At 37.7% G+C, this 27,747-nt stretch overlaps 1 pseudogene; it reads left to right on the top strand.

Moving 5' to 3' along the window:
* The first annotated feature begins 1,762 nt into the window (after positions 1 to 1,762).
* LOC148092951 (small ribosomal subunit protein eS1-like) lies at positions 1,763 to 25,357 on the top strand (annotated as a pseudogene).
* The last annotated feature ends 2,390 nt before the right edge of the window (positions 25,358 to 27,747 follow it).

Raw genomic sequence — 27,747 nt, 5'->3', positions numbered from 1 at the left:
AAGTGGCAGGTGCTTTCCTTCTAGTCTTCAGAGCAGTAGCTGAGGCTAGGAGGACCCTGCGGAGCAAACAGACAGGAACACTGGTAAAGTAGGGCAGTCACAAAGGGGTAAAAATAGAAAATAAAACCTGTCACAGTAAGGTCAGGAAACATAAACTTTAAAAGGTAGGAAAGATGAAGTGTTCTTGAAATGAAATATATAGACCTTATATATAAATTGTTGGAAGCTTTTCCGTTGATATTAAACACAGACACTCTTTTAGGCCCTTTTAATCTTTATCTGATCAAAAGCATTACTGAGCCACATTATAGCCTAAAACATACATTTTTAGTATGAGGAGGTGTCTGATAACTGGAGGAAAGTTATATTGGTAAACTTTCTAAAAAATAAAAGAAAAACATATTGAATCTGAAAAATACAGACGGGTGAAATTTCATGTAGCATAAAAATTATGAGGGATAAAAAATAATATCACAAAACAATTATTAATATCCATGAAAAGGAGAAAATGCTGGGTAAAACTAACAAAGATTTATTTTGAAAATCCTGTCAGTCTAATTGAATCTCTTTCTGTAAAAGTGTCTTACTTTTTTATTTTTAAAACTTAATTATCTATTTTAACTTCACAAATATATTTCAAACTGTATTGGCTTCCACCAGACTGATATGGTAAAACTGTTGTTCCCGATTACAGGACAGTGGAACTAAACAATGATTTCAAGCATAATTATGGTATATATACATTTTAAAGTTTTTATTAATTTCTTTAGAGAGAGAGAGGAAGGGAGAGGGAGAGAGAGGTAGAAACATCCATGAAAGAGGAACATCAACATGGATCGGCTGCCTCCTGCACGCCCCCTGCTGGGGAATCGAGCCTGCAACCCTGGCACGGGCCCTGAGAGCAGATACTCAACCACTGAGCCACACAGGCTGGGCTAATTATGGTATCTTAATGTTATTGTACACAACATACTTCAGGTTCATGGCCTCCTCTGAATGTGCATTAAGCATTTCAGCAAGCAGTTCAGTAAGGAGAACTCAGCCACAGCAGCCTGGCCCACCCTCACAGTGCATTCCCATGTCCTTGTAATGCAGGTTAATCCTTTCTTTGAAAACATGGGTCCATCTCTAAAAACCTCTCCACTTTTTTCTTTATATATTTCTGCTTCAAATACTCTTTTAATAGGATTTTATGCATGGGCATGATGATACTGGGGGGAAATCCACTCTGTTTTCCTCTCTGCAAAAATCAGTATTTATCATCGTTCCATCATGAAAGATTTGTGGGGAATCTTTGCAGAATAAAGCCCTTTGTAACTAAGATTCTTTTTAAGCACTGTGGAAGTCTAAGTCCAGTGTGGTTAATTACTGAGAAGGTTCTCCCATTGTCAGCCATCTTAGTCAAGATTACAGTAGATTCTTACTTTGTTTCAATTTCATAATCCTTCAGTTTTCTAGATAGAATTCTTCTTTATTAAATGAATAAATGGATTTGGGTTATTATGTGAGCGCTTATATTTTATAAGTATATTGTGTGACATTTCCTGTTATTTACACTGAAAAATTAATTCAAATTAATAAAGGTTTTGTAATGCTTTTGGATAATACCTCGAAAATTATTTTTTTTAATTACATTTTTATGTCCCTGGCATAAAAGACGGTGCTATCCTACAAAATAAAGAGAACAAGAGATGGAAAGGAGTATTTAACTTCAGTAAACCCAGGAGATGCATCTGTGAATCAGAATAACAACCAGATGAGTATGGACGTGCAAAAGCAGAGAAGTAAAAGACTGGGAAGCAAACAGGAAGAGGGAAGCCCACGGCTGCAGATCTCAGACCAACCTGGCAGGACTTCCAAATGGGTAACGTAAGTCATCATCTCCAGACTGAAACATGAAAATGTGTGGGCTGACCGCGGGAGCTTCCACGAACCAGTGCGGCAACAAAAATCAGGGTCAGTGGCCTGAACACAGCATCTGGGTGGCATGCGCATTTTCAGGACGCAGAGGCAGAGCAGAGGAGAGCAACCTAAAGGGAGGCCTACCCACAGCTGTCCATTTATGTTAGGCGCAGGAAAGAACAACCCAGCAACGCTATAAACTGCCTAGTTCTACAGTGATCTTCCCATAAATATCTGGTTCAGGATGAGAACCTCACTCACAGATAACACAGCCCAAAACTAATCAACTTCGGTTCTTAACATCACGTGAAGGAGGAAAGATATAGGAAAAACAAGTGACGAAGAACACCTACCAAGATAATCTTGACACAGAGCAGATGACCAAAAAGTATTGTCAAAAATTAAAAACACCTAATGAAGTTATTAACTGTATAAAGCAACTACTTAAATAAAGGTACAAAAAATTACAGAACACTATAACAAAGGAGTGAAATATGAGCTGAAAAACTGAGGAAAGCAGTGGAATAGAAAGTAAAACCATCACAGAAATGAAAACTACATTGGCAGAATCACCCAGGACAAAATACTGCAAGGAACATAGAGCACACTATTGAGAACAGCAAGCAAAATGGAGTGGAAATAAAGAGTTACAGAGACTACAGAAAAAATTATTGCTATGGAATCAAACATACACAGTTGACCCTTGAACAACATGGGGGTTAGGGGCACTGACCCTTATACCATGTAGTCAAAAACCCACATACAACATTTGACTCTCCAAAACACTAAACTACACAGTTAACCCTTGGCATCTGAGGGGGAATGGTTGCAAGACCCCCCACAGATCCAAAAATCTATGGATGCTCAAGTTCTCTGTATAAAATGGTGTAGACCAATGCACTCAGTCAGCTGTCTGCATCTGTGAACTCCCAACTGCAGACTGAAAACAATACAGGTATTCATTTAAAAAAAATATGCGTAAGTGGGCCTGAGCAGTTCAAACCCATGTTATTCAATGGTCAAATGTACAAAAAAGGTTCCCTTAAAGGTGAAAATCAAAATAATAAAATATAATAAATATTTTAGAATATGATGCAAAAAACTTTCCAGAAATAAAAAAAGAAAAAGATAAATCCAGAGGTACAGGTAGAAATAGCACAGCATGTCCCGGGTGTGTGTGTGTGTGTGTGTGTGTGTGTGTGTGTGTGTGTGTGAGAGTATATATAAAACAACCAATTTTATTATGGAATAATGACATTTATATAAAATGATAAAAATCATTGGACTTCAAAGGTAATGAAAGAGTCCTTTAATGTTCAAGTATAAAAGACAAGATACTTACAAATGGTAAAGCATCAGGCAAGTCTCCAAATATTGGACAGTAACTCTAAAATACAGTGGTGGAGTAATGCCTACAGTATTCTCAAAAACAGAGTATGTGACTCAATAATTTATACCCACCCAAATTTTCACACAAGAATAAAAGCAATACATTTTAAACATGCAAGAACCCAGGGTATATATTGCCTGCAATTTGGTATTGATGAAACTATTCAAGAGTAAATTTCAAGTGCCCAAGATATAAATGAAACACAGTGGCAAAAAAGACTGGTGATGAATGTGAATTCCCTTTAACTCTAGAATTAAGACTAACAGTTATGGAGATTATAATTACAGAACAAAATGTAAAAGTCATTAATACTGGTGGGACTATTTCACTTGCTCTCTTTTTGGATTAAATAGATGTCTTCTGATAATCCTTGAGTGTGCTCATCCTGTGGAGTTTAGGTAGGAGGCTCTTACAAACACCAAACTCTTTGTTGGTGTGTCCTGCCTACTCTTTTTCAGAAACTGAGCTTGATGAATGGCATACAGGAGGGAAAGGCACCCACATATAAATGGGTTTTCTAGAGCACAAGCTGCTTAGCACCACACGCTCTTTTATTAATTATCTCCAGGGCTATAAAGAAAAGAAATTCCCATTTACTAGAGTTCCAAAGTTGAGTGAATCACTCGTTTCATAAAATGCGCTTAACATGGTTAAATACAATGAAATCTTTTATTAAAGCCACATGATTTTAAACATCAATTACTGATGACCTTTAAAGTAATATTTGTATAAAAGTCATGACAATAAATACTTGCTGACTCTAGACAAGCTAAGAATTTACTTGATTTTTAAAATCAATTCACTCTCAGCACTTTTTTATGTATAAAGTTTCTATTTATTTAGCCATTGCAGTTTGAATTCTGATTAAATATGTATTCATTATAATAATAATGACTTAAATTTATTAAGCATTTGCTATATGCTATGCGTTATTCTAAGTGCTTTATATATATATTATCTCAACTAATTCTCTGTGGGTTTTTTGTGAGGTAGGGGCTTTATTAAGCACATTTTTCAGATGAGGAAAATAAAGTACACTGCACAAAAAAAGAGTGGTAAAAGTAGTAAGTGACCCTCCCTAAAAAAGAAAACCTATATTCACATGCCACCTCCATCATTCAGTGCTATATTGAAGAAATTATTTAAACTAAGTTTTCAGTAGTTCAATCATAAAATAATGATAATAATAAACAAAATAATAATAGTCATGTCTATTTTACAATATTGTTTTGTGAGGATCAACTTACATAATGTATATAAAATGCTTTATAAAACATACAAATCTATTAATAATAATAATAATATTATTATTATTATTATTATTATTATTGTTAAGTGGTAAAAATTCTCCATTTGGTCATCTCATCTATAATTAGCAACATTATACATGGCTTTTATATCTTTAAGCTCAACAGGATTATATTATTTTTCACTAGAACTAAGTCATTAGTTACTCTCTACAAGTGGATCTAAAATCTCTGAATTTTCCTTGAGAGGAGAATTCAGATTAGCCTCACAAAGGATCTTTATCTCAAAAATGTTAAGGACCCCTAATCGTGGAACACATTGCTTAACCAGTGCTAGGAAGTAGTTTTTAAATCATGGGAGCTATGTATTTTAAAAGCATGTGCTAACACTCAGATTTATGTTATCTCCATTATCTATTGGTCCCTTGAACTTTCTCTCTTTCCTAAAATAACTGCATGAACCTAAGAACAATGCCAAGCATAAATGATTCAGACCAATTAATCAGGACCTGTTTCTCATGGTTACAAGTTGAGTACAAAATATTCCAGCAGTCAAGATAGAACTTTTCAAATATTCTACATGTTTATAATTTATAAAAGATTTATAAGAGTTTTCTTCTTTGTTTTTAGTAGTAACTTATTTTTTCTTTTCTGCTAGAACACCACTCTCAAAAATGAAGTCAAATTCCAGATAAATATTTCATCTTTCAGTCCTGTTTTCTACTTATCCTTTTTTTTCTTAAACTGTCATTAAAGAGAAATTCATGCTTTCCCAAAGGGAAGCAACTTCAACAGATGAGCTTTCCAAAGTATTACTAATGCAGAGTGGATTTATTATCTGGGAGGGACAATTCTAGCATTGCCTGTCAAGCCTACAAATATTTAGAAATAACAAGGAGTAGAAGAGTGAGACTCAAGCTTCTTTATTCTGAGAAACTAAGCCTGTTCTCTAATTTAATAGTAGTTTCACTTCATTATATTTCATCTCTGCAATTTCATGACTTAGAATTTAGATTATACAACTTTGATCTACACTTTTCTTTCCTTCCTACTCTGGTGTATCTTATGTGGGCATAAAATCCCCAAGCAAACACCCTTCGGATGGCTGACTGCCAGGACTAGTTTCCAAACACTTGAATTCTTTTCCCAGTCTTGTGCTTTGAATTTGGAAGTGAAATCCATTTGTTTTAGCTCGTTCATTTGTTTTCCTTGGCCTAATGCAGCTTAAGTGTCATTAAGTGTTTCTATGATGTCTGAACATGAAGGAAGAAGAAAAGTACAAGATATATTACAAGCAGATAGGGAACAGTAATGTCACAGAATTCCAGAGAGCCATCGTGCACTTCATGTTTTCCTCTCTGTTTTTTACCATTTGCTTTCAAATCCTTTTAGGACATATTCAAAATTCCACCTTCATTAATTAAATCTTATTTATAACAAAATTAAAAAATTAATATTAAAATGTCTGTCAAGGCAAAACTGTTATCTTCATTTAATGTTAGGGAAAACTTCAAGGCCTTTCTTTTTTTCATTATAGACAGAGATTGTCTGAGTACTAGACCGTAAAAACTTCTAAAAGACCTAATTCTATAAAGGTAAGTCATTTAAAAATCTACATAGAAAAGTTTTAGTAGATTGATTACATCAGTGGCTCTAATTCTTCATCTCATTCGTCATTCACACTCTTTGCCATATGACTTTATATGTCTTCCCTCAAAAAAAAAAAAAAAAGTAGAATCTATTTTCCTACCCCTTGATTTTGAATTCAGCTCTGTGACTTGCTTTTCTTGGTGGAATGTTAGAAGTTATGGTGCATTCAGGGCTTGAGAAAAAGCATTCAAGTGTCTGCCATTGCTCTTGCACATATACCAGGTATGAACATGGGCAGGCTAGCCTGCTGGTGGTTGAAAAACACATGGACCAGTCATTCCAGCTGAGGCCATCCTAAATTAATCAATACCGGTGCATCCCCAATGTGTAAGTGAGCTAGCTTTGATCAGCAGAGCCCCCTTAATGCTCCAGCTGACTACTAGTGCATGAGCAAACCCAGTCAAGATTATCTCAGTGTACAACTAAAGAAATGTGTATTGTTTTATGTGCTTAAGGTATTATGATTCTTTGTTATGTAATATTATTGTGACAATAGATGACTGATGTATATGTGTATAGATACAATATATACACATACATAAACATATGCATACATTATAACATAAATACTTAGAAATGTGTTGAAGGCTAAAAATATGTTCCTGAATAGTTATGTGCAACATTTATATATGTGAATAAATTATATGATAGATTTAGAAACTTTAAGGTTACAGTCACAGAAATAAACCATTTTCCCCAAGCTACTTTACCCAAAGCTTTTTGCCTAAAAGGAGTTTTCCAATTATTCATATGCCCTTTCAATGTATTTGTGTATTTGAATAATTTATTTTTTACTTTTTATATTTTTGGTAAAATTTAGTATTTTAATTATTTAGTTCAGGGTATTTTTTTTGTACACCTAATAAACATCAGGTTTGCAACACCTTGGAATGATGAAAATATTTTGGGTTTTGCAAGTTTTATTTAATATTTTATTTATTTTTGATTATATCTCAACCATCAGAAAAAGAACCTCTTTCTTCAGTTAAAAAAGGTTACAATGCAATGCCTGCCAGTAATACTAAGTCATTAAGTACAATCAATTATGGAATGTATAATCTTGATACAATTCAATTGTGGATTGTCTTATGAATTGTGGAATCGTGTTGTATTTCTTAAACCAGTGTTTCTTCATAAAATAAGCATGTTGAAAATTTTAATCTCATGTGACATGCTATAAACCTGAAACATCTTTAACCTTTCAAAAATGAAATATTTCAAATTAGTCTTTTACATGTGCAAAAACAGTTCTAATGGGAAATAAACAATGATATAAAACAACCCCATTTTCATAAAAATGCTATAAATTTTATGAACACGTACTATATTTTTAAATATATTAAATGTATTGGAGGTGAACTGAAACTTATTTCTCCTTATCAAGTCCTGCCACAATCCGTGTCAAGGAAACAACTTGGGAATTAGAAAGAAGTAATTATGGGCATGATACCACTTGCGTTCAGTTAATGCTAGGAAATACTAACATTTTACATGCAACAGAAAGGGGACAAAATGTAGCCTTAATAAAGCTAAGGTGATTATTTCACTCTCGTGCACACTCATACATTCACAAACACACAGAATTAGAGCACATCCATCCCTAGGAAGAACACAAATTTCCCATGTAATCTACACAAGGGAATACATAAACTCATCCTTGTTCATCAAAGTATATTATATTTCAGATACTTGAAATGGAAGCCAACCAATGCCCATGGGCAGAGCCCTCCAAACTTTCCCCCCTCGCTGCTGCTGTCCATGAGGCCAGATGGTTTCCACAAAGGAAATATTCTTTATATGCTGTAAAATGCTCTACAGATGTAACCTTTTCAACTTGTTTTGGGATCATAGTTTATGAAACTTAAGCCTAAAGCATGTCGATTTCTGCTTATTCTGAAGGAATGCTGCTGTATTGAAAACAACAGCAGAAGCATGAGAGGTGGAAAAATAATTCCAGCTAGATCCATTTCACGTGATGGTATGATCTGATACACTCTCATCATCCAGTTGAAAATACTCACAAAAGATATTCTAAATGGCAAAAATGTCCAAGATTACAAAAACAAACCTTAGAGAAGATGGCACTGAGGGGAGAGGGGTGGGAAATTCCACTAGTTGCAGGATCAGTAGGATTAGACTGAAAAACACAACTCAGCCACAAGCCAGGGAAGCTGCCTGAGACTGCACCAATAAAGAGACTAAAGCTCACTGCAGCAAATCAAGCATAGCTGCCAATTTAATGGGCTTTACGCACAGAATTCCTTATATAATTCCAGAATGCAATGTTTCTTCGCCTACTGAAGTAGACAGTGCCCTCTAGTGGACACTTGTTTCAAAAACACTCCTCACTGGCACCACCCTCTCTTGCTTGGGCGGGTTCTGCAGTTCACACAGCAAGTTTGCTGTGTACACATTGCAACTGCTGGCAAGCCCACCCTCAACTCAGAGACAGCCAGCTGAGAGCCAGCCAATGTTGAGTAGTTATTGTCAGAACAAATTTCCAATCAAAATCATGTGTGTACAGTGTAATGACCAGGAGCAGGTGGAAGGATTTGTTCCTTCCATTTTAATATTTAACATACCTCCTAGAAAGGTAACTGGTTCAGGGACATTCGAAAGAAAATTGGGGAGATGTTGTTTAAGGGTACACACTTGCAACTAGTAGATAAATAAGTCCTAAATAAACCTCGAAGTTGCTAAGAAAGTAGATCTCAACTGTCCTCACCACAGAGTGATGATTATGTGACCTGGTGGAGGTGTTAATGAAGAGTGTAAGATTAATGATGCTAATCATACTGCAGTGTATAAATGTATCAAATCAACGTGTTCTACATCCTAAACTTCCACAACGTTCTGTCAGTTATGTCTCAACTTAAAAAAAGAAAAGATAACAGAGAAAACATTAATACAGAGTAGGGAACATTTTTTTCCATCATGAAAGCAAGTAAAAAAAGACTTTTAAATGTATTTTGAACAGGACTGTAATTATATGTGTTACCTCTATCCTTAGTGACTGAAAGTCACTAACACACTACAAGCTGTAACAAAAAATTATAAAATAAAAGATAATTCCAAATAAAATAAAACACTATGTAATGTTCAGTTCATAAAATAAATTACATAGTTTAAATGTAAATAAATATGTAGGCAGTTCATTAATCTAATGGAGGCAGACTCATGGATAGAGAACAGGCTGACAGATGTTGTGGGGGGGCTGGGTAGAAGAGGTGGAGGGATTGAGAGAAAAAAAGAAAGAATTCATGGACAAGGACAAGAGTGTGGTGATTGTGGAGGGGGGAGGTGTGGGAGGGTAAAGGGGGATAAATGGTGATGGATGGAAACTTGACTTGGAGTGATGAACACACAATATAGTGTACAGATGACGTTGTAGAAATGCACGCCTAAAACCTGTATAATTTTGTCAACCAGTGTCAGTGTCACCCCAATAAATTCAATAAAAAGTTTGGCCCCTTCTTGTCTCTACTAAATAAATATTAAACATTTAAAGAATGTCCATTTGAAATGGCAGTAAGTCCTTTGTCTGTGCAATTAAATTCCATGTTCCAGGCAGACTCTGTGCAGTCCTTGGCTAAGTATGTCCAAACCTCTGAACCAGGATTGCAGCTATGGCTGAAAATAAGGTGTAGATATTTAAAATCAATAAAACACGAAGACCTTGTCTTCCTTTCGGTGTCTGTCTTTAGCTCAGGGCTCCAGGGACTGTTCTAGTCCAGATCCAACAAAACACCTTTTTTCCTACATGAAAAGTATTTTTTAAACTTATCATTCAGAGCCTGTAAGCATCTGGGTACATAAATGATAAAGGTGTTAACAAATTTTATCTTGAGATACAGAGTCACTTAAAAAAAAAAAGAGAGTGGCTATGCAAAGGCAGAAAGAAAGGAGCCCCGGGAGCTGTCCTAGGCAATTGGGGTGCATGGATGGAGCAGTTACACAAAAACAAAAAAGACAGCAACACAAAACAAGGTAAATGCGACGTGGGCGCCAGGAGCCCTGCTGTGCCCAGCAACGGCCCCTCCCAAACCTAAATCAAAACGAAAGCACTCAAGGGGCCGGGGAAGGCTAGGGCGCTGTCGTCATCATATTCATTAGCAAAAACAATCAAATCAGATAAGCCTACATGACGTCTCATTGTTTAACTGTTAGAAGCAGAAGTTTTTTAATAGCCCAAGGGAAAAGGGAAATTAGATAGAAGATGAAGAGGAGGGACATAGTTCTGAAAGGATTTATTGTATTAAGTTTCAAAAATGATTTTAAGTGCCCAGGGAAATCAGTATTGTTGTTGCTTTGTTCAGTGACTAGTCGCTTCGGTTTTCTCTCATAGTTACCACTTTGTTTCTCTTCATTCACGCCCACATTTCCATTTTCCTACCTGGAATCGTTTCCCTTCTGCTTGAAGAATTTCCTGTAGTTTTACTTGTAGTGCTGGCCTCCCAAGGAAAATTCTCAGAATCTTTGCCTACAAATGTTTTTACTTCACTTCTACTTTTTAAAAAAACGATTTTATTTAGAGAGAGAGAAGAAGGGAGAGGGGGAGAGAGACAGAGAGAGAGAAAGAGAGAGAGAGAGAAACATCAATGCGAGGGAGAAACATCAGTTGGCTGCCTCCTACCCGCCGCCTACCGGGGACTGAGCCTGCGGCCAGGGCATGTTCCGTGACCAGAATCGAAGCAGGGACCTCTTGATGCAGGGGACAGCACTCAACCAACTACTGAGCCACACTGGCCAGGGTTCACCTCTACTTTTAAAGAAACTTTTCACTAAGAATTCTAGGTTGGCAGTTACTTTCAGTACTTTAAAGATGCCATTCCATTGTCTGACTTGCATTGATTCTCTTGAGCAGTCATTCGTTTTATTGTTCATCTTATAAAGGTTAATATATCTTTTGTCTCAGGCTTCTCGGTTCTTTGTATTTTTTTCCGTGTTTTTGGTTTGAAACAATTTTACTGTGATGCAGTTGCATGGTATTTCATTTGTTTTTCCAATTTATCCATGCTTGGGTTCATAGCTCTTCATGACTCTAGCTCTATTACTCTCATCACTTTGGAAACATTCTCAAACATTTCATCCTCCAATATTGCTTCTGCTCCAATCATTCTTTTCCCTTCTGTCTTAAAAATTACACACAAGGACCTTTTCATGTGTCTGTGTATCCTTTATGATCTTTTTGTATTTCCCATGCTTTTCCTGAGTTTCAGGTTTTGTCTTTCTTGACATATATCCCTTTTTTTCAGACGTGTCAGTCTGCTGTTAAACACACCTACTGAGTTTTTATTTTAAATTCTGTTTAGTTCTACAATTTCCTTTTATAGATTTCAGATCCCTGGTTAAATTGCCCATCTCACCCTCTATTATCTTGAACATATTAATTACCATAAATTTAAAGTCTTAGTATTCTATTGCAATAGCCTGCCTCAATCACGGGCTAATTCTGTCTTTTTCTCTTGGACATGTTTCTTGGTATGCCTGATAACTTTTTATGAAATCCAGTCATTACACATGAAAAATCTGAGAGGCTCTGGATGGCATCTACCTCCAGAGACCACTCACCTCATTTTCTGGCAGACAGACAGAGTGCTGGCAGATTGTCTCAATCTAGGTGACTTGAGGCTGTGTTTTAGACACTATAAGGCTTGAACTCTGTCGTTGGGAAGTTAGAACAACCCCACCCCGACCCCAGAGTTTCCTTGCTGAGAGCCTGGCATCTTTTACCAAAGCCTCTCCATTTGGAATATTCTTTACTCCAATTTTTGTTTCCCCAACAAAGAAGCTGACTGCTGAAATCATTGCTAGATTTTTACTTTTTTCTTAGCTTTGGGTCTCTTGCCCTGTGTAGCTTACAAATCAACAAATGCCTGGAGGGGAAACGGCCCACTTCTCGTTTACCACTTCCAAAACATTTCCCTGTTCTTCATTTATCTTCAGAATCATGGACCATCAAGTTCTGGCTGCCTCGCAGGTCTACACTTCTATTTTTGTGCCCCAAGCCCTATGAGATCACTGAAAGTTCTGCTGGTCTGGCTGCCCCTTAGCTTTTGCCCTCAGCTTCTCACTCCGCCAAACTTAAAAAAATGGCACATGCCCCAAGAGCATCGCAACACAGATGGTGGATGGTGGGCTTATGTCAATGAGCTTTTCATCTCCGCAGATCTTTGGCCAAGCCCTGGCTTCTGAGAAGCTCTACAACACCTTCAAACAGGTGTGTGTGTGTGTGTGTGTGTGTGCATTGTATCTCATTTCTGATTCTTCTCAGTGAACTTTCCATTTGCTTTTAGTTCCTTCATTGAAAGCTGAAGGACCAAAGTACATGGGGGTGTGTAGCTTATAACACAAATCAGAAACAGGAGAGAAAGTGGATAGCAACCCAAAAACTGTGTAAAGGAAAGAAAGGTGTCAAACCTCCCACCCAGAGGTGATGGCTATAAGTGTTGACACTGCCACATTGTATCATACCAGCTACTTGATCGATGAGTTGATTCCAGCAACTAGTTGGGTACGTCTGATTTAGATATTCATCTGCCTAAATAAACAGCTTGAGCAAGAAAATCTCTTACACTCTCTTTCAACTTTGTAATGTGTTAATTAATGGGTGGTTATTTCATGAATTTTCACATGTCATATGCTAACAATTTAGAATCCTTGTTGATCAAACCATGTAGCAGTAAAGAAAAGCTAAGGGAAAAATCCCAATTGCCCTCTTGACTCTCAACATTTCATCCATGCAAGAGGAAGTTGTTTCTAAGTGAGATGCCATGAGGGTGTTTACTTATTTATTATTTTCTGGAGAGAAGCTTATATTTTCATATAAGTGGGCATAGAGGAGCTACATTTTAAAAACAAATGATTGCTTCCATTTTACAGTTTTGTGATGGAATTACAACACTATTCCTCAAACATCTGTCACATAAATCTAGATTCAGAATTGTTTGACGCATTCAATGCTTTGGAAACAAATTTCACTAAGTAATCTCTTATTCTTTGGTGACTGAAAGCATAAAATAACCTAGTCAAGAGAATGATTAATGAAACTATAAACATGGACATGAAATTGTATTTGGAAAAATATGAAATTCCTTTTAAGTTTTATCATTGCTCAGAGACGTGTAATCTACTAAACTATCAGGAGTGCCGCCCTTTTCCTTAGGCTAACTCTTGTCGGCACTAGCATCTCACTCGAGTACATTCACATTTTTTTATACCACAAATTGCCGGATTTTCCTGTAATTTTTATTTACTATTTAAAGAGGTAGAAAGATACTTTCTAAGTAACTCTTAATAGGAAATAAAAATCAACTCTTGGTGTTTTAAGCTTGGTTAAAACATCTTCCCTTCGCCCTCTTCTGTAAAAGTCAAAGTTGTCTATTTGCTTTGTCAAGTAACAGAATAAACCTTCCTACTCAGCTGCTTATTCCTCTCCTCCAAAATATTTTCTCGTTTCAGCTTCATGTTCCAACATAGAGAAAGTGTTTCCTCTACCACTTATACTCACTCGGTATGTATACAACATACCTTATGCCCACTTGGTATGTACGCGACATTTCTAAATTAAAAACAAATTTATATATGGATTTGTGACTAAGCATGCAAAATTGTTAAGTGAAAAGCTCATTGCAACCACTACACACCTATTAGAATGGCCAAACTCCAGAGCACTGACAACCCCAAATGCTGGTGTGGGTGTAGGACATCAGAGGCTCTCATTCATTGTTGGTGGGAATGCAAAGTGACACACCAACTTTGGAACACAGTTGGACAGTTTCTTACAAAATTAAACACACTCTTACATGATTCAGCAATTACACTCCTTTGTATTTAGGAGTTGTTCCAAAGGAGCTGAAAACTTCAGGCCACATAAAATCCTGTACACAGATATTTATAGCAGCTCTATTCACAACTGCCAAAAATTGGAAGCAAACAAGATGACCTTCTGTAAGTAAATGGATACATAAACCGTGGCACACCCAGACAACGGAATATTATTCAGTGCTAAAAAGAAGTGAGCTATGTAAAGACATGGAGGGACCTTAAAATGCATGTGACTAAGTGAAAGAAGCTAATCTGAAAAGGCTACATACTTGCCCATAATTCCGATTATACAACATTATGGGAAAGGGCAAAATTATAGAGACAATAAAAAGGTCAGTGGTTGCCAGGGGTGCTGGGGCTGGAGGGGATGAATCAGCAGAGCACAGAAGATTTTTAGGGCAGTGAAAATACTTTGGGTGATATTATAATGATGGAGACAGGTCATTATACATTTATCTAAACCCACAGTATGTAAAAAACCAAAAGTGAACCCTATGATAAACTATGAACTTTGGGTGAATGTATGTGTCAATGTCGGTTCATCTTTGGTTTAAAAAAAAGTACCATTCTAGTGAGTGATATATAATGGGGAAGACTATGCGTGTGCGGCAGGAAGGGGCACATGGGAAGTCCCTGTACCTCCCTCTCAATTTCGTTATAAACCCAAAACTGCTTTTAAAAAGTATTTTTTAAGAAGTGCCACTCACTATGTCACACAACCATATAATGCCTGGCTTTGTTTCTGTTTATGAATGTGTATCTATCACCTTGTTCAACTGAGCAATTGTCTCTTTACGGAAACGTTCGATGACGATGATTTAAAGCTGGAGTTCTCTAACTCTTGGATCTAACAGTTTCTTAAAATTTGTGGGGAATATAGCATTCCCAGCTTTTTATTTTTATTTATTTTTTTTGCTGAAAACACATTAAAAGCCATCATTTACCATCTATGTCATTTCATAAGAGAAAGGACATTTTAACAACGCACTTCTAGTAAGGACACAATTTCATATAAATTTAATAAATTTACCTTAATATAAAGCTCATAATATTGTTCATATTGTCCTCCCTTTACTAAAAATAGCTAATAAAACCTTGATTGATGGCAGTCTACTTGCTTCTAGGCCAGCGTTTAGAAATCAGCACTTTACTGTTGTGTTGATCCCCCCTACTTCCTGCCACTGGACATTTGGCAGAGAAAAAATAAATTTTTGAATGATCAGATTAAATAATCAGATTTGAATTTTCTTTCTTTCCTTACATTGTCTTATTCTCATCATGAATCTTGAGTCTCTCCCTCACCTCCCATTCCCAGTCAGGCCATTGAACGTTTTTTGTGCATATACATGTTATCAAGGCAAAAATGTTAGTCTTTTCAGAATTTTTAACTTAAAGTTTTCCATGCCTCTTTATAGCAAAAGCAGTTTTTATTTGCAACTCTACTACGAATATTAAAGGTGAACGTCTGTCTGACTCCTGGCTTTCCTCTATTGTCTCTTACATGACCTTTATTTCTTTTCATTGTAACTCTAAATTTAGCGCTCTCTTTTCTCCCGTGTGGCCTGGTTTTACTTCTGTGCTCTTCTCAGCTATATTTAGATTCTTACATAACTTTAATCACTTATTTCTACCCACATGTCTTCTCATTTAGAAAAATATTTTCCCCTGTGCACTTAGAATTCATTATTTCAGTAGTTATTTTTTTATTATCAGATCAATACAATTAATTAGAGAATTTTTTAACATTTTTTTAAATGAAAGAAAATCACTCACAAATCTTACTCCCAAAGATAACCACTGTTAACATTTTGATGTAGTTCCTGTATTCCTTTAGGGTCTTTCACTGGGTGTTAACACCCTCCCCTCTAAATAGAAACAGGATTACATATGTGATCATTAAAAGAACAGCCAGGGCTCCTAGATGGAAATAATGCAAAGAGGAAATATACTTGCTTACAGTATCTGCCATTATTGCTCTGTTACCATCATTAGAAAATAAGATAGCACATCAAATTAGCTACTTGAATTTTGAAGATGGGGAAACATATGACTTAAGGTTGTTGACAATCAAAATGACCATTACTGTGATCTATGCAACTTTTTCTGAGGCTGGCGAAAGAAATACTTACTTAACAAGTATCCTAGCAGTGTCCCCATCATGGAAATAGCTGTCTGGTGCTATTATATGCTCTACCAAGCTATCGCCTATTACTGATTTCAGAGGTTACAGTATATTTGACAATCTGCCTGCCTTTTCCTTAGAAAACCTTCTTCATCCCAGAGGCCTTCTGTGGGGGCCATGCAACCACCTACTGGTTCCCCGTTAACTCCCCCCCCCCCCATATCTCACCAGCCCCTGCGTGTGGGACCAGCCGTCAGCACCGTAACTCAGGGCTGGCCAACACATAAAGCGGCCTTCTTGTTTTTTATTTTTCCTGGAAATTGGGCTCAGAGAATGAGCTCCGTCAGAGGCTAAGCAGTCATGAAGATTCAGGGCAGGGGTCTCTGCTTAGGGTTGCACTGTGGGACCACACACAGAGATGAGTAATGACAGAAGGTCACGCAGCCTTAGAAAGAAAAACATTTTCGCTTTTCTACACCTGATGGCGTCCTGATATGGCACTGGGCTGTCTGCATGAAGGCCACCTTCTTTCTGGGCTTGGGTCCCCATGCTTTGAACTGTACTGGCCTGCTTTTGTCCTTGAGCTGTTTTCAGTGAGTTCTCACTCCTTGCTAGTAATGACAGTGACAGGAAGGAAAAGGAGTGAGATTCAGTCTGGGCTGCAGAAAGATGGGTGGGGGTTCAGGAAGCATCTCAGGGCTTGGCAGGGGGTGGGCCGCACATGAGGGGCAGGGGAGAGCCAAAAATAAAACAGAAAAGAACTGAAGGGAAGGAAACTCCCTAGCAGACAGACTTTGCCCCGGCTGGTCAGTCAGTAAGCGAACACCTGTGTCTTTTAGGCCCCAACAAGCAGCTAGTTTGGTGGAACACAAAGTGCAGTCCTCTGTCCGCTTGCTATGGGCAACACCTCCAGGCTGAGCTCAGCGCTCTCTGCCTTAGCTGGGCTCTTGTACACAGAATCCGGGCCCCTTCTCTCTAGCTTTCTGCTTTTCTGGGATTTTCCTCCTTATATTCCAGTGGTTGCAGCTGCTCACTGAACTCTGTCTTCTGGTTCTTCAAGCAAGGAAACTATGGATTTTCCTTCAGTTTTAGGCTAAACGTTTTAAAAACAGGAACTCGTCAGGTTCCTTTCCCTTCTTCCAAGTGTCATCTCCCTTTTAATTTCTGTCTGCTTTTTTGTCACTCTCTTGTGCCATCAGGTAATTGTCTTATTTATGTTTTTTCAAGAGTTGGTAGTTTTTGCCTTTTGGCTCTTTGAGCAGCACCACGGTGGTAAGCAAGAAGAAGCACCTTAGGAAAAAAGGCAAAAGGGGAGCCAAGCAGAAAGTGGTTGGTTTATTTTCTAAGAAAGATTGGTATGAAGTGAAAGCACCAGCTGTGTTCAATATAAGAAATCCTGGAAAAACACTAGTTGTGAGAACTCAAGGAACCGAAATCACATCTGATGGTCTCAAGGGTCATGTGTTTGTAGTGAGCCTGGTGGATCCTCAGAATGATGAAGTTTCATTTAGAAAGTTCAAGCTAATTACTGAGGATGTTCAGGATAAAACTGCCTGACTGGTTTCCATGGCATGGATCTTACCTGTGACAAAATATGCTCCATAGTCCAAAAATGGCAGACCATGACTGAAGCTCTTGTTGATATCAAGGCTACCAATGGTTATTTGCTTAGTCTATTCTGTGTTGGTTTTACTAAAAAACACAGCAATCAGATTCGAAAGACCTCTTATGCTCAGCATCAACAGGTCTGCCAAATCCAGAAGAAGATGATGGAAATCATGACCTGAGAGGTACAGACAAATGACTTGAAAGAAGTGGTCAATAAATTGACTCCAGATAGCACTGGAAAAAACATAGAAAAAGCTTGCCAATCCACTTATAAAGAACTTATAAAACTTAACCAACAAAAATAAACAATCCAATTGAAAAATGGGCAAAGGACTGGAACAGACACTTCTCCAAAAAGGACATCCAAATGGCCAATAAGCATATGAAAAAATGGACAGAGACTTGACTTGGGGCAGTGAACACACAATACAGTGTATAGATGATGTGCTGTAGAATTGTGCAACTGATACCTATATAATTTTGTTAACCAGTGTCATGCCAATAAATAAAAAGTAAATATAAAAAGTAAAAACAAAATCAAATGAATTTTAGTCAATACTGAAAATTCAGCTGATGTTGTAAACTTCAAACACAAAAATTATATATTAACATTATATTGATAAAATATAACCAATAAACTTCAAATTCAAGGCCAAGCTTAAAAGTAAAAATGAGAAATCCTTGGTGACAGAAAACAAGAGGAAAATTAAACAGTGAGCAAGAACTAAACAAATGTCCCATCTAGCATATGGATTTAATGCATGTCTAAATGACTGGATTTTTAACAACTTCACCAGGATGCTTGTGGTGGTTATGGGCCTGATGTCTGGGAAATGGAACTGAGCTTCCATCTAAATAAGAGAATCTGCATGAGTTGCCTTGTCCAGCCCAAAAGGACCAGAGAGTCTACCCACTGGCCTTGGGATATAGTAGAAGGCATCTAATCTTCGTGAGTCACTGGGACAATAATTATAATCTGTTAGAAATAAAAAACACAAGCCCATGGATGTGCTGTCTGAATTGACACATTTTCCCAATGCACAGAGGGAAGCTCAGAGCCAAGACATTTATTCATCTAGAAACTGGAAAGATGACCTTGCAACTTAGGTCACTCGGCCTCCAGGAAGAAAGTAACTCTCACTGACAGTGAGCTCATTTGTACAAATTTCAATATACACAAAGGAAACAAATTGCCAAAATCAGAATCGGGAGCTTTAAAAATGGGAAAATTCACATCCCATCAATCTTTTTTTTTAATTTATCTTTATTGTTGAAAGTATTACAGATGTCCACTTTTTTCCCACCATTGATCCCCTCCACCCCACATCTGCCCCACCCTAGGCCTTCCCCACACTATTGTCTGTGTCCATGGGTAATGCATTTATGCATATAGGTTCTTTGATTAATCTTTTTTTTTTTAAAAGTTAATTTGTTTCTTTTTTTTTTTTTTTTAATATATCTTTATTGATTTCAGAGAGAGGAAAGGAGAGGGAGAGAGAGAGATAGAAACATCAATGATGAGAGAGCCACTGATCAAGCCCACAACCCGGGCATGTGCCCTGACTGGGAATCAAACCCCGATCGCCTGGATCCGAGGTCAATGCTCAACCTCTGAGCCACGCCTGGCCGGGCTGATTAATCTTGTTAAACAAATATAAAAGAGATATTATAAAACAGTTATAAAAGTATTCAGCAATAAGAGTAATATAACCAAAATTCAAGAAAAACATAATGGGGAATAAAATAATATATTTCATTAACATGAAAAATTCAAGTGTTTAAGCAGTTATATTGGGCAGTATGATAGACAGATACAAAGAAAGCATGGAGACTGAAGCACAGCCAGATAGGGGGATAGAAATGTGAGAGCTAAGATAGAAAAAATAGATATTGCAACCTATTCCACTACAGTTCTAGGAAAGAGTCCAGGAAATAAAGGAAAAGCAATACAGAAAGAGATGATGCTGGAGCATTTTCCAGATTTGAAGAAAGCATGAGTACTCAGATTTAAAACACTTGTCAAATCCTGAGCAAGATAAATTAAAAACAAATCCACATATAGAAAAACATATCATAAGGAAACCATAGAACATCTGAGATAATGAGAGGATAATGCCAGCTTAAAAAATACAGGTCACTTCCAAGTAAAAATTACCAGATTGTCAACAGACTTCTCACGAGCTATGATACATGCCAAACGCAAATGGAGTAATGTCTCCTAATTGCTGAGGAAAGGTAATATCATCTTTCTAATCCCACCTCAACTATCACTGAAAAGGAAGGTCAAAATAGCCCTGGCTGGTGTGGCTCGGTTGGCCCCATGCACCCAGGGGTTGTCCGTTGGATTCCCGGTCAGGGGACGCACCTGGGTTGTGGGCTTGATCCCCGGTAGGGGGCGTGCAGAAGGCGGCCGATAAGGGCAAAAGAAACATATTTTAGGCACATACACCCAGTAAGAGACTTTATGCTTAACAGGAAGCACAATTTCAGAAGAAAGTGCTTTACCAGGATGGAAATTGAATCTATAAGGAAGGAGTCCAGACATAGTATTTTAAGGTCTTCATCTTCCTTGGGCAGAAGATATGATGTATTTTAATAGTAAGGTTTGCTAAGACAGAGGGGCACATAACAATTTAACATACTCTTTAAAACAGCGGTTCTTAGTTGGAAGTGAGTTTTTCTTCTCATTTTGGCAATGAGTGGAGACATTTTTGGTTCCCATTACCCAAGAAGGGGGTGGCTACTGTCATCGAGGGGGAGAGGTTAGGCTGCTGTTAAGAAGCATCCTACAGTGTACAGGACAAGCCCTCACAACAAGAATTATCTAGCCCCAAAGGTCACTTGTACCACTGTTGAGATGCCATGATTCAAATAAATAAAACAGAAAGTATGACTCTGAAGCCAGTAGAGGGAAACTTCCAATAAGGATGCTGCTATCCAAGGAAGGAATGAGTCCAAAGCAGTAAAAACTTACACGCTGAAGAAATAAGATGATAGAAATGTAACAATTCTCAATATAAGTAAAATAAGCTTGTTGAAAAGGCAGATAGTCTCTACTTGAATAAAAAGAAATGAAATTCAGCTATTTACAAATCCACATTTACAATTTAATGACATAGGAAATTTTAAAATAGAGAAGTGGAAATGACACTAAACAAGAGAAAGGTAATATAGCAGATAGTACTACCATTAGAGAAAGGAGAATTCGGAGTTAAAAGCATTATTATGTATAAATATGGCCATTACCTGATGATATAATTGTGAGCCATATGCATATTATAACATGTCTATTATAACAATATAACCCAATACATAAAGGGAAAAACTATCAAATAGTTTTCACAAGAACTGATAAATTCAGCAGATAAAACAAGAGTAAAACTGGGGATAATTTGTACAATATGCTTAAAAACGTGTATCATACATAAAAAGAGAGGAATAAATATTCAACTGTCTTCTAGCTCTATTGACATGACAGAAATATTAGGTATTTCACAAACATGCATGGCTCTGCCTAGGTAAGAAAAGGCCTGTAACTTTCTGCTCTGCAACTAACAAGCTTTTCCAGTTTTGCCTGAATGTAAGAACACTGAATAGAGCCTAAACTTGTTAAAAACAAAAACACCTCCAAATACAGTAGTTTTTTTCATTCTACTATATGAAAGGTATGAGAAAGGTGCACAAGTTTATCATAATTCTAAAGATCTCTGTAAGAGCTCTATGTTTCTATAGAACAAATTAAAAATTTCACCCCAATTTTCCGAGACTTAAAACAGGTATGTAAAATAAAAGCTGTAGCCTGTATAATTAATCCTTCCCCTCTTCTCTCTCTAAGTCTCCTCAAAAACTGCATTGCTTCCCTCCTTAAAAACGAAGTTAGTTAAAACAATTTTTGTGGAAAAGGAAATTATCACATCTACATTGTGATCAAGGCAATTTACTCTGGAATCCTAAGTAGATCACCATTTAATTATTTCTTAAGGGAACTAGAAAGTTACAGAAACCATTCTCACACTTTTCCCAAATTAATATGTCCTCAAATAATTATAATAAATAGAGTCATGCCCAAGTTCACATGATTTATATATGGGTGTAAGACAGTTGATATGCCCACAAACGTATTAAAACTCATGTCAGCACCCCAGAAGGCTATTAAAAATTCATCTGAAACAAAATTATTGAACTGTAAGTTTCCATGTGTGGTAATAAAAGTCGACTAAATTTGAAATAAAAACTGTGTAAAACTTTCATGCAAGAAAAAATCATTTTGAAACTATATTTTCCAAATGGTTTATTTATGTTATAATAGCCAAACTCAGTGGTACTGGAAGCTATAGATGTTTGAAGAGGATACTAAAAAGTAAGAGAAAATATAATAAAGTGCAGTATTTTTCCTTTATGATTGTTTAAAGGACGCTGTATATGTCTGGACTTGAAGGACAGAAAAGCACACTGAGCATTTGTGTTGGTGTCGTCTGCGGGTGCAGCAACACTGCCTCCCCCAGCTGCAGTCACAGGGTTAGAACACAGTTCACTAGGAACTTGGAGGGATAGAGGCTTCTTATAGCAAAGACATGTTTAAAACTGTGATGGTTGTATCCAACTGAAAGAGAAATCTTCGGTCTGTACTAGAAATTATAACCTTAAGAAAACAAACAAACAAACAAACAAACAAACAAACAAAAATCTACATAAAGGAGTAAGAAAAAGGGAGAAAATTATGCAGAAATACCATTTCAGACAATATGTTTCCACAATTGACCATTTAAAAACATTGGCTCTTTGTTCATGTAATTTCAGCATCATTAGTTTATCCTTAGTTATAAAAATTCTTACAAATTTATATGTGTTTTTACATTACCAGAAATCCTTGCATCACACACATGTTTCGCTATCAAAATTATTTCACATTCTTCTTAAATCTCTTCAATTAAATGGTAATATATTTAATGTGTATTTCTGATCCATTGACATTCTCAAAGGATATATGCCAATCAATACCTTTAAATTTTGAATCCCTCAACTTTTAAAAACAAAATTGTAAGTGACTTGCTCCTTTACTAGCACTTTGTCTTTCCCTGCATATATATGCTAATACTCAAAATTTACATTTTATTAGCATCTTTCTCTTATTTAGTGGCTAGTTTTCAGAGAGAATATAATTTTATGCCACACAGGGTAATATAAAGGCTATGGGATGACAATAAAGCATGACACTGTGCTGTGCTGCTCGCTGGATAGCTAACCAGCTCACTAACAGCCAGGGTTGCAATGTGCAAATAAACGCCATGAATTGGCAGAAGGATAAATTCCTGTATGCCCGGGACTAATTCTGTGCCTCTGTCAGTATGTGGAGGAGACTGTGCATCACACTGTCGGATGACAACCAAACTGTGTTTACACAAGAGTTTGAAAATGTTCTCTCTTTACCTCTATGGTCACAGATACAATCAAGCAGACAATAAATTATCAATCTGCCTCCTCCACGCCCCCGGCCTGGGATCAAGTCTGCAGCCTGGGCACGTGCCTGACCGGGATCGAGCCAGCAAGCTTTTGGTGCACAGGACGATGCCCAACCAATTGAGCCACACTGGCCAGGCCACTCCCAGTACATTTCTTAAGAGAAGCAACAGCAAGAAAAACAAGTGGGAAATTGGCAACAAATAAGAAGTCACGGTAATGGGGCAAGAACATTTATTTAACCAAAATATAAAAAGTTCTGGCTAATCTACAAAGTAGTGATCTTCATGCTTTGAGATATTAAGAATTAGTGTGCGTAAGGAATATCTTATATGATTTGTATGATTTTAAAGTAATGTTTATTTGTATTTTTTAAAGCTTGTAGAAAAATATACTGTATTGTTGAATTTAATAAATACTTAAATAGAAAACAGTTAAGTCTGTCTGTGAAGAATCAGGATGACATAAGAACAAAGAAATAACAGTGAAAGACTCTGTCACCTCCAGAGTGTTTTGGTAAAAAGGATTGTCTGACTCTATTCAATGCTTCACAGTATCTTATTGTTTGTTTCTTGCATTATATTCTAACTTCTTCAGCCACGTTCTGTGAGGACCAAGTTTAAAATTTCTTTTTTGGATGTCTTATAACTAGTCTGGTGCATGTCACATTTTTCACCCCATCAGGGATTAATATGCTTGGTTCTCTAGGGCACACAGTGCCAGGCACACTGAAAAGTTGTCCTGATTTGATGATTTCTTTTCATGCATGTTTTTTATTGAGACACGGTACTGGTTATTGGCATTTTACATGTCGATTCAAGTTCACCCTTTCCACATGCTCTGTGATACAGAATTGGGCTCTGTAAATATTTCTCCTTTGCCACACAAGGTGTTATGCCTTGTCAGTAGAGGGTGCTAGAGGGAGCCTTGACAGTTTCTGCTGTGCTGTTTTAGAAGGATGCACCTTTCTCCAATGGTTGGCTGTAGTGCACTCTTTACTGCACTCAATTCAAGCACTGGTGGCATAGCCAGGAGCCCCACACACTGCAGGCTGGTGTCCCAGCCTAGGTCTCTGTTCCCAGCCTCACGAATATCAATACCCAGGACCCTGCAAGGCTAGTCAGGTGACCTAGAAGTTTTGTGATCCAAGCCACCACACTCAGAAATGAGAAATGGACAAGACTCCTGCAGAGGGTCGCTTCTCCAGTTCTGAGTTTCATCAGCATCTAGCAACCAGCAGCACCTAGAAAGTTCTAAGGCTTTTCTGTGGAAAGTCTTCCCTCCCAACCCAGAAGAAAGGTTTCTGTCAAGTTCTACCAGCGCAACACCACAGTGACTTTCCTGCCACCCAAGTCCCCTCCAAGAACATCTGTCTTTTGCGCAGGTGAGACAAGGGCCCTTCCTTGCATCCAAAATCTCACCCTAGGCCTAGTACCTGCTGCCCCTATATCCTTTACAGTTCTCTTTAAGTCTCACAGCCTAATTCTCTGTTACTGCATTTTACTATTAGTAATTCTTTATATAAAACTTGTCCTGTTCAAAACACCATGATTTCTTTCTCCTGACTTGATCCCAAGCAGCACAGACATCTTAGTCAGGACACCACTTTGATCTGGGCCTTTATTTACCAGCTCGAGGGGGGCGAGAGGGGAGATACAGAGAGAGGGAGAGAAAAAGAGAGGGAGAAGGAGAGAGAGAAACTAAGAAATCTAATGAGGGAGAGAGAGAAACTAAGAAATCTAATGAGGGAGAGAGAGAGAAACTAAGAAATCTAATGAGGCCTGTGTCTTCCAGAACCCATTTCAATGAGTAATAGCAAAGGCTCAAGAGGTGACGCGAGCAGCCCGCCGGGTGCCTGTAGAGGGAGAGGTCCAAGGAGCTTCCTCCAGGGTGCAGATGCGATCAAAGGGACAACAAACTAGGATGGCATCTTAATATGAGTGTTTTAAGCTGGGAGACATTTTTCAAATTCCATCACTAAGTTATAAAACACAGTTTTTGGCTGCTTTGAATAATTAGGAGGGTGTTTTTCCTGAAAGTCCCCATGTGTCTACAGTGAAAACATCTGTCCGACATCTGCCAGGAGTAAGAATGCACACACTGAGGAAAATTGCCTTTGTTCCTGAACAGCAAACCTTCGGCGACAGTTGACAACAACAACAAAAAAGCTTCTATTTTGTTGAAATTATGTTTTTGATTTCTGGCAGTACAAAAGGAATATTTAAAATGTAAATTGATTCATAGTGGTTCTGCTAACTGAGGCCAGCTGTGCAGATGAGGACTCCACGTCATTTGTTCCCGTATTACTCTTGTTCCCTTCCCCGGTCCCTCCATAGGCACCCTCACAGCATGAAAACACATTCTCCTATCTGCTCAGTGTCATTAAGGTGCAAACAAATGAAACCCATTCACAATTTACAGCTCCCCGGGGGAAATGCTTCCAACGTTTCACAGAAGAGAGATCAAACTTTTAATCTATTAAAATGAAAAAAATACACAAATCCTATGGACTGGCAAATTTGTTCCGTGTTATCTACCTGCATCAGTCAGCATTTCATCAGAGAAGTAGAACCACTAGGAATTCACTTATATATATATTTATTTATATATACATTCACTTATATGCATATATACACACACACATATATGTATATAATACAAATATATAAAAATAAAGATATTATATTCAAAGTATAAACTATATAAAATATAAAATATTTATATTATTATATTATAAATATAATATAAATATATATAATCATATGGGAAATAATGACATATATTTGGGGTTTGAACTTATGCAATTGGGGGAGCTGGTGGCACAGTCTATGTGTAGCTGTTGTTTCTGTATCTGGTGCTGGAGCCTGAAATCTACAGGGTGGGGGGTCAAGGAGGGAAAATGAAAGTAACATGGGACAGGAAGAGTGAACTTGAACCTGGGAGGCTAAGCCTGATGCCATGAGGAAGGGTAGGAGTCTTTGATAGTTTCTCACCCTCACCAAAGTTCTCAACTGAATGACTGGAGTGTCCTCCAGGAGAAGCTGGCTTCTGTCATCATAGAGCTAAATATGTTCCTTGTGCAGAAGTAGAAGCTGCGGCAGGAAGTCTGGCTGGAGCTAGCCTCACCGTGGCCCAGCGTCTGCCCCACGGACTCCCGGGGACAGTAATCAGCTGCCGGCTGCAGGAGCTAGGACAGCACCTGGTGCCAGCACCAACCTTCCAAGTATAAAAATAATATGACCCCTGCTGGCTCCCACCTTCCAAATCTCACAAAAAAGTGTCTTAGAGCCCACACTGTGTAGCAACTATGCAGAAAAGGGAATTCCAGGAAACAGTTTCAGCTTAGCAGAGGTGAAACACACAAATCTTGTCACCTACCCTGAAGATTCACAGCCTCATCTGCCCAAGGCAGCAGGTGTGGACTATGCATGTGGCATTGTACGTATTAAATTAGGAATAATTTTAAAGTCCCTTCATGCACTAGCTGTGTCCATGTAAGACATACTTACAAAATCCCAACAAATGAGGCTGAGAAACACACTAACATGGAAAAAGTTCTGAACTATATTGTTAAATATAAAAAGCAAGAGTTATATGTATAGTATGGTAGTATGTTTTTAAAACACATGGCACAAAATACTATTAATAGTTCCATAGATACATTTGTTCATTTATTCAACACATTTATTATTTACTATGTGTCAGGTACTCTTCTAAGCACACAGGATATGGCAATAAAAAAATCATCTGCCTTCAGAGAGCTTATATTCTAGTTGAGACAGAATAAAAAGTAAATAAATAAGAAAAATATATCATGGCTTAGGTAATGATAAATACTTCAGAGGCAAAGAAGCTGGGAAAAAGATTAATGAACTTTGGGAGTGGTTGCGACTTTAAATGAGGAGGCCAGAGAAGGCCTTACTAAGAAGATGGTATTTAAGTAAAGATGTGGAGGAAATAAGAGAGTGAGCCATGTGGACATCTGGGGGAAGAATGTTCTAGGCAGAGAAACTGGCACATGCAAAAGCCCGAGTGCACACGTGTGCTAGTGTGTTGGCACACTAGGAGGTGGGCAGGGAGAGGGATGAAGGAGGGGGGCGGAGTAAGCTGTGAAGCAGGTCTAGCAGAAGCTCATAGGTCATAAGACAGACTTTGGGTTTTACTGAGCTACACAGAGATCTTGGGAGGTTTTCAAGTAGGGAATCTACATATTCAAACAGATCCTCCTGAGTGCTGCATGGAGACCAGACAGTAAAGACCAGAGTGAAAACAGGCACCCACTAGGCAGCTACTACAATAATGCAGGCAAGAGATGGGGTGGCTTGGGCCGGGGTGGTGATAAGTAGTTGGGTTCTGAATCCATTTTCAAGGTAGAGCCAACAGGATTCCCTGACACACTGGATGTGGCTGTTAGAGGAAGAGTTGTCAGGAAGCTTCTAACAGACCTTTCAGCCTGAGCATTGAGGTAAGAGAAGCCACAAGAGGAGCAGGTTTAAGAGGAAATGAGGTTTGGGCTGGTTAAGTCTGAGACACCTATTAGG

Source organism: Miniopterus natalensis, chromosome 6 (genome assembly GCF_054644295.1).
Source record: "Miniopterus natalensis isolate mMinNat1 chromosome 6, mMinNat1.hap1, whole genome shotgun sequence".
NCBI lineage: Eukaryota > Metazoa > Chordata > Mammalia > Chiroptera > Miniopteridae > Miniopterus > Miniopterus natalensis.
This window is presented reverse-complemented; position numbering and strand designations above follow the sequence as displayed.